This window comes from Octodon degus, unplaced genomic scaffold (assembly GCF_000260255.1).
Source record: "Octodon degus isolate 3935 unplaced genomic scaffold, OctDeg1.0 scaffold00047, whole genome shotgun sequence".
Taxonomy (NCBI): Eukaryota; Metazoa; Chordata; class Mammalia; order Rodentia; family Octodontidae; genus Octodon; species Octodon degus.
This window is the reverse complement of record NW_004524623.1, coordinates 7458311-7466794: the sequence shown is the minus strand read 5'-3', so window position 1 is coordinate 7466794 and position 8484 is coordinate 7458311. Positions and strand designations below refer to the sequence as shown.

General features: G+C 42.9%; 1 pseudogene; it reads left to right on the top strand.

Annotated features, from left to right (window-relative positions):
• The first annotated feature begins 6722 nt into the window (after positions 1 to 6722).
• LOC101571451 lies at positions 6723 to 7931 on the top strand (annotated as a pseudogene).
• Positions 7932 to 8484: the final 553 nt, after the last annotated feature.

The window sequence follows — 8484 nt, the reverse complement described above, 5'->3', positions numbered from 1 at the left end:
AATGGAAGTGGTCACACAAGACTCTTTCTTAGAGTGTATGCAGGCTACCTGCCCTAGACTAGGCAAGGCTTAGCACTCACATCCTTAACCCTAGCCAGACCTGTGGCAAACTGACTGCAGGACTGCTTTACTAATGACACACCCTGAATCCCAACATCACACACTCTAGAGTCAGCCACCTCTGAAAAAGCCCGATGGCCACATGAGACTTTGCGAGGGACATCTAGACACATACTGGTGTTCAATTTTAACAGCTATTATATAAAATTGCATAAACATGCAACTTAATTTTATTAAAGGCACATGTAATACATACTCCAAACCATCCCTTATCACGTAGCAGAGACTTTACTGTTAACTACCTTGAGGTCATTGTTGCCGATCATCCGTCTAATGGTTGAAACACCACACTATGCTATTGTTGCAGAACTGTTCTCCATGCCAAGTTCAGAGATCTCACATTGGTAACTTGCAATCAGCAACAGCGGGAGGATCGACACCTCTGAAATCAGCAAATGTTATAAGAGGAGCTCCTTTTCATCCCTGGCTGGCTCACACATGTCCCAGTATAGCACCTTCCAGCAACACACCCTTCCATCCCGACCCCAGAGCAAGCCAACAGCGCACCCAGCTCATCTTCAGTGTAAACTGTAATTATTGATCTCATCCTTTTATCCAATAAACATCCAGGGCAAAATAAACATTTCTATAATTTGTTTCATTTAAACATGCGTGTGTGTTTGGAAGATTTTATTCACACATTTATACTTTCATCTGTTTCCTCTAAATTTCAGAGGCAATTTGAATTTGAATTTTATAATGACACAGAGTTGGCATATTGGCTATGCTGTCTCGGAAAGCAGAGGTTTAGGAGCTAATAGGGATACTTAACTGTGTGTGGTGTTCTGTGTTTTGGTGCTTTTTTGTTTGTTTTTTGTCTCTAGTGGATGGGACAGTATGAGAAAGGGTGTCCTTCTTCTTAAATTATTATTATTATTTTTTGTTCATAGTACTGGAGCATGTTAATTAAAGATACACCAAGGTTTCTCCTAGAATTACAGTTTCATTAGCTTTGTAACTTAATCAATATTCACGTTTAGTAGTAACCCTTCCCAAAGTGCTTTTGAAATGTAGAGTTTACCCTCTCTCTATTTAGGGAAATTTAGTAGAAAGAGAAATTTTTTTTTTTTTTTTTCCGGAACTGGGGATTGAACTCAGGCCCTTTCACTTGCCAGGGAAGCACTTATTCCACTAAGCCATCTCCCCAGTCCCGAAAGGAAATGTTGATTAGGGTCAAAATATGTTTCATCTTCATTGTTAAAATATAAGGACTAGGGGTATAGTTCAGTGGTATAGTGCATCATAGAAACTTGGGTTCAATCTGCAGCACCAAGAAAAAAAAACAATCAAATGACCAGAGGTCTTCCATTTCATTGAATACCTCCTGAGGTGCTGCAGAGGGGTCATGTACAGAGTTGCGTTCCTCCCTCAGTTTGCTGGTGGCAGTGGAGGGAAAAAGAAACCCAAATCTAGGCGAGGAGGCAGAGTAGACAGTTCCTGTCAGGCATGTGGATGGGAAGCCAGTGATGACCTATGAATCTGGACTTTAAATTCAGAGACAACCTGGAGCTTACAAGTTGCTTGGAGGTTCCAGTAATAAAGGACTAGGGAATGAGGGAATTTGAATATAGTTAACATACATTGAATACCTATAGGGAGCCAAGAGCTATATTAAACACTAAGCTTTTGCATATATCCTCTTTCCATACATTATCTCACCAATTACCTTAACTAAATGACTCACAGGCATACATTTTATTCTCAAAGTACCTTACAGATTTCCAAGAAAAAGATTTAGAAAATCTGGTTACTAATCATATGTAAAGAAACCCAATTTTACTTTATGGCTTCAACAAGCTATGTAAAGCCCAGAGGAGGATATTGATCAAATAAAGCTGAATTTATTTGATTTATCAAGGCCGAAGAGACTACTTTGATGAAATCTTGGAAGCAGTTAAAAAAAGAAGTAGGGAAAGGGTATTTTTAGGATTTGGGGATTTGGGCCCAACTGGTTTAAGACAACTGTTTTAGACAGAGAATGTACTGGGACTCAGTCATACTTCTATCGGAAATCTTTCTCGTGTTACATTATAATGGGATACAAACCATTTCTTATAATGGATGATTCCATGCAACATTGAATCATAAGCTTAAAAACAGATTGTCAAGTACAGTAACTGCTGTCTACTAAAGGAGAGAAACATCCAGATACCTCCATGCTGTTCTGTGAATTATAGATGTTTGTAAAATTAAAGAAAACACGGTCTTTAGGTTTATAATGTAGAAAAATTGTGTGCAGTGCCTTTGATAGCGCCTTGTAAGACTGGATAACTTTTTGTTCTTTATTTTATCTATTTCTGCCTTTTTGAGACAGGGTCTTGCTGTGAAGTTCAGGCTGGCCTTGAGCTCACTTTGTAGCCCAGGCTGGGCAAGTACTCACCATGATCTTCCTGCCTCAGCCTTCCAAGTGCTGGGATTACAGGCGTGCACCACTGTGTCTGGCTTAAATACCTTTATTTACTGGCATTTAATGAGGCATATTTCCTGAAACCAACATGAGTCTTCATTTTCTTGATGTTTTTCTCATTAACTCTTATTACGTCTCCATTACCATGAGGGCTAGAACTTTTGAAGTTAGTTGTACTTCTGACATTTAATATCACTGTCTTTCACAAAAATCAAAGCCCTTCTCCAAAACTTTAACATTTCCAGCTCCTCCCTAGACTCTGGGTAGTCTTGTTTGAATTTCTTATTACTTCTATATTTTGTCTGGATGTGCAAACCACAGGTGGATCTTTTCCACATGCCGGATATGTGGAGTTTGTATGATACCTATCAACTTCTTCGTGCTTTTGTAAGCACAGAGGAGAAAGCCTTTGCAAAAGTTACTGTTGGTCAAAGACTTGGTAAGGAGACACAGAACACATTTTTGTATTATAAACCTTTTTTAATTTTTTTATTTTTTTTATTTTATGGAAGGGTCTATGGGATGTTCAGGTTCTCACTACTAGATCAGACTCATAGTGATCTGCCTGTTTACAGCCTCCCAAGAGCTGGGATTACAGGCACGCACCACCATACCCAGTCTCAATTGCCATCTAAGCACACCCTGGGGGTGGGGCTGGCACGGCAGGCCAAATGATTGAACCCCCAGCCCCTGCGCCTGCTTGCAGATGCTTTAATCCACTAAGCTATTTGGCTGGCCCTGTATTCCAAACTTGTTGGATATAAAAACTGTGCCTCTTCTTAAAGGATGCATTAATCATGCAAAAGCACCCCAGTCATTTTCAATGTTGTACAGAGAGTAGAAAAAGTGGGTCATATTCTTTGGATTTCATCTCTGAGAAAAGAATCTCAACAATTACTCTGCATCAACAGGAAGATACATTTTCAATAATGTTAGAAGTTGCAAAGTATGGTGGAATGGAAAATTTCAAAACAACAGTATAGTAAAACTGAATGGGGGGCTGGGGAGATAGCTCAATGGCTTAAGTGCCTGCCTGACAAGTGCAAGGTCCTGAGTTGGGTCCCTAGTACAAAAAACACAAAACAAAAACAGAGTTGCTTCCTCAGAAAATGGAGTTTTTGAGAATACACCAGGTAAGCACTCAGCAAATAAGATGAACAGAGAATGTTTCAGCCTTGAAAGTGGAGAGAATGTTTCGGCCTTCCTAAGGAGTTGATATTTTGTGTGGCACCTGTTAGGGAAGCTGTTTGGAGAAGCTGTTGGGAGGTTATAAGGAGCTGTTGGTTCTGCAGGAGAACACTGTCATGCCAGCTTTCCTGGTGAGCTTGGCAGTTCTTGTTGGAGGAGCTCAGGACTTCATTGCTGCTGAGGATGCCTACAGTTCATCTGAGGGGAGCTCTGGTCCTCATCTTGAGCATCGCTTCTTGGCTCTGTAAGGGAATATGGTACACTGCTGAGTCTCAATGGAGAAGCTTGTCATGTTGGCTTTCCTGATGCAAACTCAGGTTTTCTCATCCGTGGAGGAGCTCAGGACCTCACTGGTGCTGAGGACAGCTGTGGTACTTTTCAGGGGAGCTCACCTTGAGCACTGATAACTGGCTTCAGTTCAGATTCCTCAGTCTGCTGGCACAGATCCTTCATCCCACTGGCACAGATTTTCTAGATTCCACCACTAATTTTGGGCCTTCCCAGCACAGATCTGTAAAACAGGCCTGCATGAGACCTTGTCATGGGCTGAAGGCCTCCAGCTGGACTTGTGAGAGGTTCTCAGTCTTCAGATGGACTCATGCAGGATAGTATTGTAGGATCCAGATCTCAGCTGGTGTCTTCGTTCTTTAGTATGTGGACGGATTTCCTGTACTCCTTGTATATGACTCCAGGTGACTGTTGCAAATAATCTTACAAAATATGTGTCCTGTATTGTACTACTTCCATTGAAAAGCCCCAAACTATGACAAGAAGAGTAGCAGGAAGTGTTTACTAGCCTCACTGTAAGAACAGCACTCATGCCCCAAGCTTTAGAAGACACTGCTTCTGGTGGATTAACTAATGGTGCACTTGTAACACCCAGCTAAACTGAGTCAGTGTGCTGCTGGGTGTGGAGGGCCCACCTGAGAATGCTGCCCATAGGAAAAAGGAGAGCTGGGAAGGAAGAGGGTGTGTTGTGGATTCTCCTGGAGAAGCTTGTCACCCTGGCTTTTCTGATAGGAACTCAGCTGTTCAGTCATCACCATCACGGGTCACTTAGCCTGCTGGCACAGATCCATCGTCCTATAGGTGCAGACTTTCTAGCTTATACCACTGACTTTCAGACTTTCCTAGTGCAGATCCTTGACACAGACTTGCATGAGACACTGTCATGGGCTCTGGGCATCCAGCTGGACTCATGGGCTCTGGGCATCCAGCTGGACTCATGGGCTCTGGGCCTCCAGCTGGGCTCATGCAAGATATCAACGTGGGACCCAGACCCTCAGCAGGATTCTTCGAGTGTCTAGTGTGTGGACAGAGCTCTTGTGCTCTCCTGCACGACTTTTCAGGCAAATATTATAAAACAACCCTATAAGTTATGTACCTTACATTAAATCTATCCCCTTGTAAAGCATGACATCATGACTGCTGAGCAAGAGACTAAGTTCTTACCAAAAGAAAACACAGAACTGATGTATGGAACTTTTGTCTGACTTCCAAAAACTATGTACACTTGCCTCTAGATTCCCTTCTAAACTGATCTCTCCAAACAGGACATACAAGGAAATAGAAGAAAAGGTGGGAAGGATAGTAAATCCCTGGACAACTTCATGGATTACTTCTGTATAGCTACCTAAAATAAATTCCGTGAACTACTGCATTGGCGCTGTGATACAGGGACCTGGCCCATACTCTTATGGGTTTAAATTTGACACCAGAATTCAGTGAATTAAATTCAGCCCCTGTTGCATTTCATTGGTTGAAGAACTAATTTCCAGTGAAACTGTATTTGGAGATAGGGCTCTCCAACCAGTACTGGGTTAAATACCTGGGTAAGATGGCAGTTCTGGAATTCCAGCAGCCTCTCAAAGCTGATGCAAGAAGATCAAAACTTTGAGCCCAGCCTGGGCAACCTAGTGACTTACAAGAACCTATCTTTAAAAAGGAGGGACAGAGATGGTACCCTTGTTTTCTATCCATGGAAATCTATGGCTGGCGTTTTGGCTTCTCCTGGGAAGTATCTGGCTGGGTTGAATGAAAAGTAGGAGGGGAGAAGGCTGGGAATATAACCAAATGTGAAGGCTCTGCAAAATCCATTCCTATTCCTCCAAAAACAGTTAAATGTGGCCATAGGGTAGGCCCTAAATCCCTAAGGACTGATGTCCTTACAAGAGGAGAAAGACCAGGAATGTGCCAGGTGAGACTCCCTTAGGAAGGGCTCTCTGCAAGTAAAGAAGGCCGAGGAGAGATTCAAACTGCTACGGTCTAGAGCTTGGATTTCCAGTCTCCAGAACTGTGAAAAACTAATTTCTCTTACTCAGCTCACCACGTCTTCGGGATGTTGCTATGCAGTTTTCCACAGAGAAGTGGAAAAGTGCCAGGGTAACCGAAATTGCAAATGTGTGGCTTTGGAATTACTGCCGGGCAGCAAACAGAAAACACTGTGGGGTGGAGAACCCAAGGCTTTTGTTATGTTCTAACAAATCAGCAGGTCACATTATCCCTAGCAATAGATTGAAAGGCAGACAAACCATGCAGAGGGTGGGATGATGGGAAAAAGCAGGACAATGACACACCCTGGCCATCGCTTAGTAAGGTGCTGTTCTAGACCATTCTATGTTGCCATAACAAACCCCTCCAGGTTGGCTGGTTGAGCTCCAGAGCATGGCCCCTACACCTAGCATGGATGACGGCACTGCGGCTGTCAAGATACACATGGAAGTGACAATCAGCCAGCGAAGAGCATTTCGGGAAAGGCCCAGGCTCCCTTACTATGATCTATCCATGTGGAATCCAATCTAGTTCCGTGAGACTCGAATGCATCCCTCTGAGGGCTGTGGTTCTGTGGCCTCACCTAGGAAAGGTTCCACTTGCTCAGCACCATTGCACTGAAGACCACGCCTCCAGCATGAGAGCCTCAGGTACACAAATGTCAGCCAGACCATAAAGGTGTGTGCTCAACAGTGTTTGAGATTAAAAAAAAAAAAAACAACCAAAAAACAGCAAAATGGGCCACTGCAACCATAATGTAGGGGTGGCGGTGGCTGCAGTAGGACCTGCAACAGCCCAACGATTTCTCCAGAGCTTCTCAGAGAGTCAGATTGAGGAGAAGCCCCAGGTGGCATTAAAGGAGCTTACTGAGGCTTTGAAACAGAAGAGAGATGATGCAAAGTATTATTGTCAAAGAGCTTACTGGCACATTCTCCTTGGGAATTACTGTGATGGTGTCACTGTCGCAAAAACATCTCTAAAATTCAACCGCAATAATACCACCGCTACGCCAAGAAAAGGGGTATGTGAATACCACGCAATGAACTATGCTGCTGCTCTGGAAACTTTAACAGGACAGAAACTAGATAGCGCAGATGCTAATCTTACTTTCTAGGTTAAAAGATGACAAGAAGCACAGCATGGAACAGAAAGTGAGGTGAAGACTTGGTCAAAATTTAAGTATGACTGGTACCAGACAGAATCGCAAGTAATAGTAACACTTAACAATGTTTGAGAGAATGATGCAAATGTGGGATTTTTCACAGAGAGTTGTCTGCTTTGGTGACGCCTCCTTCTGGACAGGATTACAATTGGAAACTAAGACCACTTCACCCTATAGAACCAGAACAGAGCACAGGTAAATTACTTTCAACCAAGATTGAAATGAACATGGAAAGGATAGAGGCTACAAGATGGGAAAAGCTAGAGGGGCAAGGGGTGGGCCTAAGTCCAAATAGCTCATAGCAGATGCGAAGGACCTGTGCCCATCATCACCTCATCATACAAGAAAATGGGACACATTGGTTGGTGAGATCAAAGAATGAAAAATGGAGGGAGATGCAGCTTTTTAAAAAAAGTTATTTATTTGTTACAGGGTCTAGTCATAGTGATCCTCTTGTCTCAGCCTCTCCAGTGCTGGGATTACAGGCATGCACCACCACAGCACGTTTCAGGGTGGGCATGATGTGCGGTACCTGGGATCGAACTTCGGTCCTTGTACTAGCCAGGCAGGCAGTTAGACTGCTGAGCTATCTCCTCAGCCCCGAGATGTTAAACAAGTTATTTCAGCAGATTTAGTCACACATGCCAAGAAAAATCATTTATGGAATCAGGTGTTACAGTTCTGAGGACCAACTGGTCTGATGCAGGTAAAAGCAAAGTTTAAATCAATCCTCCTGATGATATGGAATGGGAAAAAAAAACCCTAAATTTTCTATCACTATAAAAAAATGAAATTTAAAAATAGCCTGTAAGCAGCTAACATACCTTTTACATAAGCTGTGTTTATGCCCTGAAGCTTGTCTGCTTCTGTACTCCAAAGAGATTATTTTTCAGTCTTTTCTGAGTCTCCATTACATACTACTGAACAGACAAGGCAATCAGTTTGATAGAAGATTCTAGATGAAGGATGTTGTATTTGCACCCAAAGTCTCTGCTCCAAAAAGCTTCAAGGTGGCCGCTATTAAACTGAGGTATAAATGTTTAGGTAAATAGTGCCTGCAGGCTTAAGAACTATAACCAGAATAGCTCTTTGGCTATAGCTAGTTTTGCAGATGACTGAAAGCAAGCGGACCAAAGACGTATTGTAGTGGGTTTTTGTTTCGTTTTTGTGGTGCTAGTGATTGAACTCAGGGCCTTCACACTGAGTCACACTGCCAGTCCTTCACCCCGAACCACCCGCTCCTTTTCTTACCTTTTGACACAGGAGTCCTGCATAATAGCTAATCGCCTGGGATGGGCTTGACCTTGTGATCCTCCTTGCGTCCTAGAGTGCTAAG